At 36.2% G+C, this 13,596-nt stretch overlaps 1 pseudogene; it reads left to right on the forward strand.

Annotated features, from left to right (window-relative positions):
* Positions 1-1,005: 1,005 nt before the first annotated feature.
* On the forward strand, positions 1,006-1,577 carry LOC108387261 (AP-3 complex subunit sigma-1 pseudogene; annotated as a pseudogene).
* Positions 1,578-13,596: the final 12,019 nt, after the last annotated feature.

Here is a 13,596-nt window from a genome sequence, read left to right on the forward strand (position 1 = left end):
TGTTCAACTACTGACTGCCTGTGGAATGGGCGAGTTATGGACTAAATCTGCATACAACTTTGAACTTAGCTGAATCCTTCGGCCTGAAAATCATCATGATTTTATTGCTGTTGCTATTGAATGTTATTGGTCTGGTTACCATGCTCCAGTTTTCTCACCCAGGGGCCATTGCAGAGGATGGGGAATGAGTAGATTGTAAGGCGAGATTTCTGGAGGGGTGATCTGTAGGTAAAATAATAATTTTTTCAGAATCTCTCACCTGGCCTTAGTGAATCTCCGTATCAATAGGTGTTTCCAAGGGGTGGAGAGAAGTAGTCCATCTCTATTAATAGGTAATTATTACAAGGGTGAGTGAGGGCTTATCAGGACTGGAGAGGGTGGGTAGAGTTCTCTCCTTCTGCAGCTGTGTCGAGAGAGACACAGGACAACTGCATGTAAGAAATAAACAAGTTTCTCCCACTTTATTTCTCCCTTTCACTGATTTTGGTTTCAAAGGTACTTTTCCCCGGGATTATCCCCCTGGAGTTACAGAAGGCCAATTAACAATATCAGAAAATTCAACCAAAATTACATGAATTTATTGGAAATCTTTAATAGTTTACTCCAAAATATTATATGGTATTAAGGAATCATTTTGTTAGGTATGAAGGTGACACTATTGGCATGTTAAAGAAAAGGAAAAGCTCCTATCGTTAGAGATATACTCAAGCACTTACAGGTGAGACAATATGATATCTTTCTAGATTTACTCTAAAACGCTCCAGGAAAATAAAAAATAGGAATACATGGAACAAGACGGGGGAAATGTTGGTAATTGTTGAATTTGGGTGATGGGTAGGTGGTATTTCAACCATTCTTTCCCTTCTATTTCCATTCATTATCTCCACTGTTCCATTTATTTGAAAATTTACAAAATAAGCAAGCAAACAAAACCCGTGGTAACAATAAACAAACAAGCAAAAAGAAAAGCAAAAATCTCAAGCTGGGGAAGGAGTAGCTCGTTAAATGCCCTCACTGTCCGCAGGTGGCCCTGCCCACCTGGCCATGATCAAGGCCATCCTCATTTGCAGTGAAGATGCACAACTGTCAAACCTTCAGCGAGACCTTCATTTGGTATCTAAGAGAGATGAAAATGTTTGTAATTCCCTAGAAGGATGATTATTAATTTGAGAATCTGACAACACACTGACTTACAGACATTATGCAACCTATGTTTTGTCTTCATGTGGACTGTTTAGAGTGAACTTGGCATTTTAGATCTAATTCAAGTATTGTTAGAAACCTTAGACAAGTATTTTTCAAAATGTCTCTGAACTGGATTTAATTTTCCTTGTAGGCAGAGTTTACAATATTCTTGCAGAAATGGTGATGGAGGAATGGTATTGAATACCAACATCAATGAGGCTGTTACAAAAATTGATGCACAAAATAAACTGAAGAAATCTGAGGCTGGCAAAGCACGAGCTCAGCTCAAGTATGTATGAGCTGTAAAGAATATGAATCTTCCTGCAACCCCAAGAACTATTAACATTGATGGCATATGTATAAAAGTGCCAAACCTGCCTTCTTTTATATAAAATATTAAAAAGACTACTCTCAGAAGACAAGTAATGAGTCCACAGAATCTTTACTACACTGATAGACAGTGACTGCAATGGTGGGGGGGGATGGGTGAGGACTTGATAATATGGGTGAAAGTGGAAACCACAATGTTGTTAATGTGAAACCTTCATAAGACTGTATATCTTTAATTTTTAAAAGTAAATAAATAAATAAATAAGACTACTCTCAGGTAAAATCCAGAGGGAAAAATCATATATACAGTTGTTTACCAAAAATAGAGGAGAATCTTGTATTTTCCTCATGGATTTAAGTCAAGGTACTATACACAAGTGTAGTATTATTATGCAAAGATCAGAGTTGCTTTTCTTGCCTAATGATTTTAAAGAAAGTGAGTACAGTAGTTCCCATGTGATTTTCTTTTTCATTCCTAAACTGCATTCCTGTACCTACTGAAGGCATTCTCTATGTATTGGCTACTACAGTATTTCAAAAAGTGTTTTAGACATTTATTTAATTATGTACAACCCCATATGTTGGTGTTTTGAATGGATTACAAATTAATTCTTTCTATTATTTGTCACAGTCATTATTTGAAGAACCAAGTATGTGTTTCATGAAAACTTTATGACCTTTTCCTCTTAATTTAAATAAATGCCAAGGTAACTGGGAAAAAAAAATCAACTGAAACAATTTTAGTAGGTATATACTTCTACTGAAGGCATTGCTCTGTGTATTGGCTACTACAGTATTTCAAAAAATGTTTCAGACATTTCTTTAATTATGTATGACCCCACATGCTGGTGTTTTGAATGGATTACAAATTAATTCTTTCTATTATTTGTCACAATCATTATTTGAAGAACCAAGTATGTGTTTCTCTTAATTTAAATAAACGCCAAGATAACTGGGAAAAAAATTCAACTGAAACAATTTTAGTAATTATATACTTCAATATGATCTGCATTTCATTACATATGACTATGAATAATTAACCATAACTTTTTGGTTATAATTATATGTTTCCATTATATTTGAATATCTCCTAATATTTTAAAGGAAAATTTTCAAACATATTTGGCCTTTCTACAGATTTCTCACACCCTTTTTACTCTGAAAATTTTCAAATATACATGAAAATTGAAAGACTAATCAGGAGATGAAAGTACAGCACATGGAAGATACTGATTATTTTGTAACATCTTTGTATGTTGACAGATGGTAACAAAACTTACTCTAGTGAGCACTTAATAATATAGTTAACATTTGAATCACTGTGTTGTACATCTGAAACCAATGTAATATTGTTTATCAACTATACTTCAATAAAATAATAAAGTAAAAAGCAAAAAGAAATGCAAAACAAAGAACACTACCATGAAAGTCTAAATACCCTCTACCCAGATTCAACAACTGTCAACATCTTGCCATGATTCTCTGCATGTACTTTTTTTTTTAACTGAAATTTTTTTTACTTGAAAGTTTTTGTGATACTTTTGCTCCAGAATTCTGGTTCTTCCCCTTCCTTCTGAGTTTTTAGTTGTCCCTGCTTGGAACCATTCAAAAATGCCCTATTCTGCTTGCCCTTGAATGTGGGCATTCCAAAAGGCTCTAGCTCTATCTTTTATTTAAAATTAAAAACTAAAACATTTTGTCCTTTATTAGAGGAATATCTAGCGTCAGAAAATAGTTAGACATAAACTGCTTTGTGTGGGAAAACACATGAGAATGTTCCTTTTGATCCCCAATTTATATGTCTTCTGGCCTTTGCACATGTATTAAAAAACCATACTCACAGCTATTCAGAGGGAAGCATGTATAAAAAGCAAACATGATTGTGCATACTAGAGGTTTGTATTAATTTTTTAATTTTTTATACTTTTTAATTAAGGTATCATGAAGGTTTCACATGAGAAATATTCTGGTTACTACATTCACCCATTTTATCAAGTCCCCCCAATAGCCCATTGAAGCTACTGTCTATCAGCATAGTAAGATACTACAGAGTCACTACTTGTCTTCTCTGTTCTGCACTGTCTTCCCCATGACACCCCCACACCATGTGTACCAATCATAATACCACTCAATTCCTTTCTCCCTCCCTCCCTACCCACCCTTTTATAACTGACAGTCCCTTCTTGGAGTCAGTGAGTCTGCTACTGTTTTGTTCTTTCAGTTTTGCTTCATTGTTCTACTCCACAAATGAGGGAAATCATTTGGTACTTGTCTTTCCCCGTCCAGCTTATTTCACTGAGCATAATACCCTCTAGCTCCGTCCATGTTGTTGCAAGTGGTAGGATTTGTTTTTTTATTATGGCTGAATAACATTCCATTGTGTATATGTGCCATCAGTTCTCCATACATTCATCTACTAATGGAAACTTAGGTTACTTCCATATCTTGGCTATTGTAAATTGTGCTGCAATAAACATAGGGCAGCATAAGTCTTTTTGAATCTGAGATCTTGTTTCCTTTGGGTAAATTCCTAGGATTGGAATTCCTGGGTCAAATCGTATTTCTAATTTTAGTTTTTTGAGGAACCTCTATATTACTTTCCACAATGGTTGAAATAATTTACATTCCCACCAGCAGTGTAGGAGGTTTCCCCTTTCTCTGCATCCTCACCAGCATTTGTTGTTCCTTGTGTTTTGGATGTTGGCCATCCTAACTTGGGTGAGGTGATATCTCATGGTGGTTTTAATTTGCATTTCCCTCATAATTAGCAATGAGGAGTATCTTTTCATGTGCCTATTGGCCACCTGAATTCCTTCTTTGGAGAATTGTCTGTTCAGATACTCTGCCCATTTTTGAATCGGGTTATTTGCTTTTTGGGTGTTGAGGAATTTGAGTACTTTATATATTTGGATGCTAAAAAACCTTTTGTTAAATATGTCATTTATGAATATATTCTCCCATAATGTAGGATGTCTTTTTGTTCTACTGACGGTGTCCTTTGCTGTACAGAAGCTTATTAGCTTGATGTAGTCCCATTTTTTCATTTTTGCTTTTGTTTCCCTTGCTCGAGGAGATGTGTTCAGGAAAAAGTTGCTCATGTTTGTATTCAAGAGATTTTTGCCTTTGTTTTCTTCTAAGAATTTTATGGTTTCATGTCTTACATTCAGGTCTTTGATCCATTTTGAGTTTACTTTTGTTTATGGAGTTAGACAATAATCCAGTTTCATTCTCTTACATGTAGCTGTCCAGTTTTGCCAACACCAGTTGTTGACCAGGCTGTCATTTCCCCCATTGCACATCTATGGCTCCTTTGTCATATATTAATTGGCCATATATGTGTGGGTTTATATCTGGGTTTTCTATTCTGTTCCATTGATCTATGGATCTCTTCTTGTGTCAGTACCAAATTATCTTGATTACTGTGGCTTTGTAGGAGAGCTTGAAGTCTGGGAGCATAATCCCCCCAGCTTTATTCTTCCTTTTCAGAATTGCTTTGGCTATTCGGGGTCTTTTGTGGTTCCATATGAATTTTAGAACTGTTTTCTCTAGTTCATTGAATAATGCTCTTGTATTGTGATAGGGATTAAATTGAATCTGTACATTCCATTAGGCAGTGTAATAATTTTGACAATATTAATTCTTCCTATCCATGAGCATGGGATGTATTTCCATTTTTGGTGTTTTCTTAAATTTCTCTCATGAGTGTCTTGTAGTTTTCAGGGTATAGGTCTTTCACCCCCTTGGTTAGGTTTATTTCTAGGTATTTTATTCTTTTTGATGCAAATGTGAATGGAATTGTTTTCCTGATTTGTTTTTCTGTTTGTCCATCATTAGTATATAGGAAATAGATTTCTGTGTATTAATTTTGTATCCTGCAACTTTGCTGAGTTCAGCTATTATTTCTAGTAGTTTTGGGGTGGATTCTTTAGGGTTTTTTAAGTACAATATGTCATATGAAAACACTAACAGTTTAACTTCTTACTTACCAATCTGGATGTCTTTTATTTCTTTGTGGTCTGATTGCCGTGGCTTAGGACCTCCAGCACTATGTTAAATAAAATGGAGGAGAGTGGGCATCCTTGTCTTGTTCCTGATCTTAGAGGAAAAGCTTTCAGCTGTTTCCTGTTAAGTATGATATTCACTGTTGGTTTGTCATATATGGCCTTTGTTATGTCAAGGCATTTGCCCTCTATATATACACATTTTGTTGAGATTTTTCATCATGAATAGGCGTTGAATTTTGTAAAATGCTTTTTCTGCATCTATGGAGATGATCATGTGGTTTCTGTCCTTCTTTCTGTTGATGTGGTGGATGATGTTGATGGATTTTCAAATGTTGTACCGTTCTTGCATCCCTGGAATAAATCCTACCTTGATCATGATGGATGATCTTTTTGATGCATTTTTGAATTCGGTTTGCTAATGTTTTGTTGAGTATTTTTGCATCTATGTTCATCAGGGATATTGGTCTGTAATTTTCTTTTTTTCTGGTGTCTTTGCCTGGTTTTGGTATTAGAGTGATGCTGGCCTCATAGAATGAGTTTGGAAGTATTTCCTCTTCTTCTACTCTTTGGAAAACTGTAAGGAGGACGGGCATTAGGTCTTCACTAAATGTTTGATAAAATTCAGCAGTGAAGCCATCTGGTCCAGAAGTTTTTTTCCTAGGTAGTTTTTTGACTACCAGTTCAATTTCATTGCTGGTAATTGGTCTGTTCAGATTTTCTGTTTCTTCCTTGGTCAGCATTGGAAGGTTGTATTTTTCTAGAAACTTGTATATTTCTTCTAGGCTATCCAGTTTGTTACCATATAATTTTTCATAGTATTCTCTCATAATTCTTGGTATTTCTGTGGTGTCTGTAGTGATTTTTCCTTTCTCATTTCTGATTTTGTTTATTTGTGTAGACTCTCATTTTTTCTTGATTAGTCTGGCTAGGGGTTTATTTATTTTCTCAAAGAACCAGCTCTTGCTTTCATCCATTCTTTCTATTGTTTTATTTTCGATTTTATTTATTTCTGCTCTAATCTTTATTATGTCCCTCCTTCTACTGACTTTGGGCCTCATTTGTTCTTCCTTTTCTAGTTTCATTAATTGTGAGTTTAGACTGTTCATTTGGGATTGTTCTTCTTTCCTGAGGTAGGCCTGTATTGCAATATACTTCCCTCTTAGCACAGCCTTCACTGTGTCCCAGGGTTGTTGCAGTGTTGAATTATTGTCGTCATTTGTCTCCATATACTTCTTGATCTCTGTTTTTATTTGGTCATTGATCCATTGATTATTTAGGTGCATGTTATTAAACCTCCATGTGTTTGTGGGCTTTTTTGTGTTCTTTGTGTAATTTATTTCTAGTTTCATACCTTTGTGGTCTGAGAAGTTTGTTGGTACAATTTCAGTCTTTTTTAATTTACTGAGGCTCTTTTTGTGGCCTAGTATTTTATCTATTCTTGAAAATGTTCCATGTGCACTTGAGAAGAATGTGTATCCTGCTGCTTTTGGATGGAGTGTTCTGTAGATGTCCATTAAGTCCATCTGTTCTAATACATTGTTCAGTACCTCTGTCTCTTTACTTATTTTTTGTCGAGTTGATCTGTCCTTTGGAGTGAGTGGTGTGTTGGAGTCTCCTAAAATGAATGTATTGCATTCTATTTCCTCCTTTAATTCTGTTAGTATTTGTTTCACATGTGTAGGTGATCCTGTGTTGGGTGCATAGATATTTATAATAGTTATATCCTCTTGTTGGACTGACCCCTTTATCATTATATAATGTCCTTCTTTGTCTTTTATTACTTTCTTTGTTTTGAAGTCTATTTTGTCTGATACAAGTACTGCAACACCTGCTTTTTTCTCCCTATTAGTTGCCTGAAATATCTTTTCCATTTCCTCACTTTTAGTCTATGTATGTCTTTTGGTTTAAAGTGAGTCTCTTGTAGGCAGCATATAGATGGGTCTTGTTTATTTATCCATTCAGTGACTCTATGTGTTTTGATTGGTGCATTCAGACCATTTACATTTAGGGTGATTATTGAAAGGTATGTACTTATTGCTCTTGTAGGCTTTAGATTTGTGGTTACCAAAGGTTCAAGGGTAATTCCCTTACTATCTAAGAGTCTGAGTTAACTCACTTCATATGCTATTACAAACACAACCTAAAGGTTCATTTTTTCCCTCCTTTTCCTTCCTCCTCCATTCTTTATATGTTAGGTATCATATTCTGTACTCTTTGTTTATCCCTTGACTGATTTTGGGGGTCGTTGATTTGATTTTGCATCTGCTTAGTAATTAATTGTTCTGCTTTGCTCTAGTTTTATTTCTCTTGGTGATGTCTATTTAGCCTCAGCAATACTTTTGTCTATAGCAGTCCCTCCAAAATGCACTGTAGAGGTGATTTGTTGGAGGTAAATTCTCTCAGCTTTTGCTTATCTGAAAGTTGTTTAATCCCTCCTTCAAATTTAAATGATAACCTTACCAGGTAGAGTATTCTTGGTTTGAGGCCCTTCTGCTTCATTGCATTAAACATATCATGCTGGCCTGTAAGGTTTCTGTTGAGAAATCTGATAATAGCCTGATGGGATTTCCTTTGTATGTGATCTTTTTTTTCTCTCTAGCTGCTTTTAAAAGTCTGTCTTTATCCTTGATCTTTGCCATTTTAATTATTATATGTCTTGATGTTGTCTTCCTTGGGCTCCTTGTGTTGGGAGATCTGTGCACCTCCATGGCTTGAGAGACTATCTCCTTCCCCAGATCAGGGAAGTTTTCAGCAATTACCTCCTCAGTAACACTTTCTATCTCATTTTCTCTCTTCTCTTCTTCATCTGGTACCCCTATACTGTGAATATTGTTCCATTTGGATTGGTCTCACAGTTCTCTCAATATTCTTTCATTCTTACAGATCCTTTTCTCTCTCTGTACCTCAGCTTCTTTGTATTCTTCTTCTCTATTTTCTATCCCATTTACCATCTCTTCTACTACATCTAATCTGCTTTTGAATCCCTCCATTGTATGTTTCATTTCAGATACAGAATTTCTCAATGAAAAAAGGAATCTCCATCTTAAATTCATCCCTGAGTTCTTGAATATTTTTCTGCACCTCCATGAGCATGTTTATGATTTTTATTTTAAAGTCTCTTTCAAGAAGATGGGTGAGTTCAGTTTCATTTGGCCCTTTTCCTGGAGTTTGTGATATTTTGGTCTGAACCGGGTTCATTTGACATTTCATAGTTCTATGTGGTGCCCTCTAGTGCCTGGAAGCTGTAGTCTCTGGAGCTTCTCAGCCCCTAGAGTGAGGATGGGGGTCATAGGGGAGTTACACTGGTGCCTGGGGTCAGGAAAGAGGTGTGTCCTGATTCCCAGCTGCAGTGCCTGTCTTCAGTATCAGAGCCAGTGGGCCGAGCACACAGGTGTAAGCCTCTGTGCTTGGCATCTCTAGCTGTTTTAGGTGGGGCCTCCCTCCAGCTGGCCTGATGTCAGGGTACTGACTGCTGGTTTGCAAGTGCCAGCAGGCCAGGAGCAAGGTGCAGCAGGCTGTGTGTCATAGTGGGAGTCCTCAGAGCTGAGTAGTCACCCAGTGGGTTGGGGTGCCTAAAGTTCCTCAAAGTTCCCATCCTGCTGGGCAGAGTGCACCCAGACAACCTTGTCCACCTCTCCCTTCTCCCGTGTAGCAGGCTCCATGCAAAGCCCGCCCCTTCAGCAGCCCTCCTGCTGCTAGGAAGCCTCTCAGACCGCTTGCCTTTCCTTTGTCCCAGAGCGGCCGCATGTGGATCCCCACTCTCCACAAATGGCTGGAATCTCAGTCTTTCAAGCACTCCACCTCTCCCAGCTCCCCAACCCCATCAACCTCCAGAGAACCACACAATGTAGGTCTGTGGTCCAAAGCAGACCTCCAGGGCTGGGTGTTCAGCAGTTCTAGGTTTCCACCCCCTCCCCACTCCATTTCTCTTCCTCCCACCAGTGAGCTGGGGTGGGGAGATGGCTCAGGTCCCACCGGATCAAGGCTATCTTATGTTACCCTGTTCTGTGAGGTATGCTCTGTTCCTGAGGCCTGTATGCAGTCTGGTGCAGCCTTATTTCCTGTTGCTCTTTTAGGGCTAGTTGTATTAACTATATTTTCACACTATATGTGGTTTTGGGAGGAATTCTCTGTCTCACCTCTTGCATCACCATCTTGAATCCAAAATGCAAAAATTTTAAGTGTATGGTTCAATAAGTTTTGACACTGCAATCCAAGATCAAGGACATTACATGTTTCCTCATTACACTTCCCAGTAAATCCCTGCATCTACCCCCTGCAGAGGCAACCATTGTTCTTATTTATTTCCACTGTGGATTCATTATACGTGTTTTAGGACTTCATGAAAATGGATTCAAACAGTATTCACACTTTTATGTAAGGATTCTATTATTTAGCATAATGTTTTTTATATTCATCCATATTATAGTCTACATTGTCCATATTGTAGTCCTATTGATGGACACATGGGGACTTTTTCAGCCAGTATGAAATAAAGCTGATATACACATTCTTGTACACAACTTTTTGTGGGCATAGTTTTCATTTTTCTTGGACAAATACCTAGGAGTGGAGATGCTGAGACATAGAGTAGCTATGAGTTTCATTTTTATAAAGACCTGCCAGATATGATTTTGAACACCTTTTCATGTGCATTTTGTGTATTTTCTTTTAGGTAGTGTCTGATCAAATCTTTGGCTCATTTAAAAACATGGATTATCTTTTTATGAATTGTAGGGGTTCTATATATATTCTGGATTCTAGGCCATTGTGAAATACGTTTTGGAATTTTTTTTCCCTGTCTGTGGCTTGACTATTCATTCTCTTGACAATGTCTTTTGATGAGAAGAAGCTTAATGTTTGACAAACGTTATCAATTCTTCCTTTTTTTGTTTTCACTTTCAGTGTCCTTCCTTCCCCCAAGTCATGAGGATGCTCTCCTTTGTTTTCTTCTTTTTGTTTTAATTATGTTTAGATGAAGCATTTATCTCAACTTTATATGTGATTTGAGGTAGAGGTCAAGATTCTTTCCCCTGCTCCCATATAGATATCCAGTTGTCTCCGTACCATTAAAAAAAAATCTAGTGTTTTCTGATATCTGATAATTACAGATAGCCTGTTACCAGTCTGATTTTATTCCTTTGAAAGTGACCTATTTATCACTTTCCTGAGTGCTTTTTGGATCTTTTTTCCATAGTGCAATGTAATACTATCTTGCTTATCTTCTAGTAGTAGTACTTTTCTCTCTAAAGAGTTATGGTTATCCTAGCTTTGGCATATTTTCTCCAATGATTTCTGTAATGACTTCTACCTTTGCATTTTCTCAGGCTTTCTTTTTGGAATTCCTATTGGTCAAATCTTGGACTTGGATTGGACACTTAAGTTTTTTGTCTTTCTCCTTTTTCCAGTGTCTCCTTTTTCCAGTGTCATATTTCCACCTTTCCAGAAAAAAAAAAACTTGTTTGGTAAGCATATTTTTATTTTTCGAGTGCTCTTTCTTGGTCTCTAATTGTTACTTTATATAGCATCCTGTTTTTATTTTATGTACTTAATATCCTCTAGAATAATTCCAGGAATATTAATTAGAGGTTTGAAAATTTCTTTTTTTTGTTACCCAAATTGGTTCTTATGACGTCAACTTTTTTTTTTATTAAGGTTTCACTGATATACACTCTTATGAAGGTTTCACAAAGAAAGGAAGTGGGGAAAGAAGAAGAGGTTAAAAAATAAAGAAAATCCATGGTTCAGTATAAGTACTTTCCTGCATATTCCTTAGACAAACTTCAGGACAATGCTGTTTAATGGCCAAATCCCATTTTTCAAGCCTATCACTTGCTTGCCTTCAGTAAACATTCAACTATCAGTCTGCAAGTACTGACCTCCAAGTTAGGCTTACATGAATGTAGAGTAAAACTAGAGAAGAAAATAACAAACTATCTTCTTATGTTTACCAAAAAGGGCAAGCAAAGCCTTAAAACAAATACAGTTTCTCCTTTTTGTACCATTTTTGTTTAGTAACTGTATGACTGCTATAGACAAGAGTGTGTGCTAGAGTAGATGCTGTGTATAATTCCTTATTAAACTGTGAAATTTTATTAGCCCCTATTATATAGTCATCTTAGATGGTAAACCTTTAAGGTTGAAATCTGGAGACCAGGTCCCTATTAGGATCAAATTGTAGAGTTGCAGAACTAGTTCTCTAGACCAGGATAGTTTAAGCATAAACTTGTTTTGTATAAATAATTATCATGCTGATCAAACTGCCAATCATTAATATGACCAAAAATTAAGACATGTCTTATAAACTTAATAGCACTAATGAAAGGACAAAATATTTGAGAATTCCTGGAAAACCTAGTATGCTCTTTGGCCATGAATATGAGGGGAATATGTTGAGAAAACCAGATTTTTATAAGAGGAGAGAATGTGTGTGCAAACAATGTACATTTCAAAGGTTAAGTCTCTGGCTGGTTCTTTTAGAATACTGAAGACCAATTATTAAATACTTCGTCGGTTTTACTGTCATATATTTAGGCTATGTTAAGCATATGCTTGAGTTATCATTTCTTAACTTGTAATGAATGCAGAAGAATTGGTTTCTCTGGAGGTCAAGAAGTTAACCTTGGAGCCCACTGGATTCTGTTTCTTCAGGCAGGAGGTTAGCACAGAATTTTTATAAGGTGTTATTTTGTTAAAAACGTAACCTTCTCTACTGGAATCTGCTTTTCAACTAAGAAAATATCACACAGGGTATCTAATGGTGTAAGTTAAACTTCTCAGGGAAAAATAAGCAGGTATTTTTAGTCAAGGTGCCACCATTTTCACTCCACAAATCCCATTGTGTTTGCAGCAGCTCAACACAAATAAATTGATAATATAATTGAATCTTTTCCCCATAGTTGACAGAGCTAAATCTTAAGTGAGTTATATCTGACTTTTAACTGAATTTTATCAGAATGTTATGGTGATGACTTAAAAAAATTATTTTTGATTATTCTTCCCATTTTACAGCTCTTCCAAGCTGCAGAGAAAATTGAGCAAGAAGTGTTTTCATCCTGCAGGACACACTGCTGCTGTTTCTTGGCTCATCTCACAAGACCTGGCAGAGGCCCACAGCACATGTTGTTATAGGATTTGTTCAGTTGTGACCAGATATCTCCAATTCTGTTTCATAATAACTGAAACTCTATGCTTCACTTTTTTTTTTTTTTACCTCAACAGCTGTTCCATTCTGTTTTTTTAGGATTATAGCAGTGTAAAAACTTTTCAATGGTTTCTTAGATGACACCAGCATCACAAACAATAAAAGAAGAAAACTGATACACTGGACATCTTGAAAATTTAAAACTTTTGGGCTGCAAAGAACAGCACCAAGAAAGTGAAGACAACCCACAGAATGAGAGAAAATATTTGCCAATCATATATCTGATAAGGGGCTTATATCTAGAACAAAGAACTCCTACACCTCAATACTTAAGAGACCAATAGCCCAACTAAAAAAATGGCAAAAATCTCTAATTAGAAATTTCTCTAAAGAAGATAGAATGACCAAAAGCACATGAAAAGATGCTCAACACCATTAATCATAAAGGAAAGGCAAATCAAAACTACCCGTGAGATACACCTACTACAATAGCTATATGAAAAAAATAATAAGGATGTAGAGGAATTGGAGGTAATGTAAAACAATGCCACCACTTTGGAAAACATCTGGAAGTTTTTCAAATGGTTAAAGATAGAGTTAACATTTGCCCCAGTATTCACTCCTAGGTTCAATTCAATTCTCACTCAAGAGAACTGAAAACATGTCTACTCATAAACTTTTATACAGATGGTCAGGTAGCATTATTCTAAATAGCCAAAAAGCAGGAATAACCTAAATGTCCATCAACTGATGAATGGATAAACAGAATATTACTTATATGAAGAATACAAAAACTAATTCTAAAAGATATATGCACCCCTATGTTCATTGCAGCATTATTTACAATAGTCAAGATATGGAAAACACACACACACACATATATATTTGTACAATGGGATACTACTCAGCCATAAAAAGGAGGAAATCTTGCCA

Source organism: Manis javanica, chromosome 16 (genome assembly GCF_040802235.1).
Source record: "Manis javanica isolate MJ-LG chromosome 16, MJ_LKY, whole genome shotgun sequence".
In the NCBI taxonomy this organism is placed as follows: domain Eukaryota; kingdom Metazoa; phylum Chordata; class Mammalia; order Pholidota; family Manidae; genus Manis; species Manis javanica.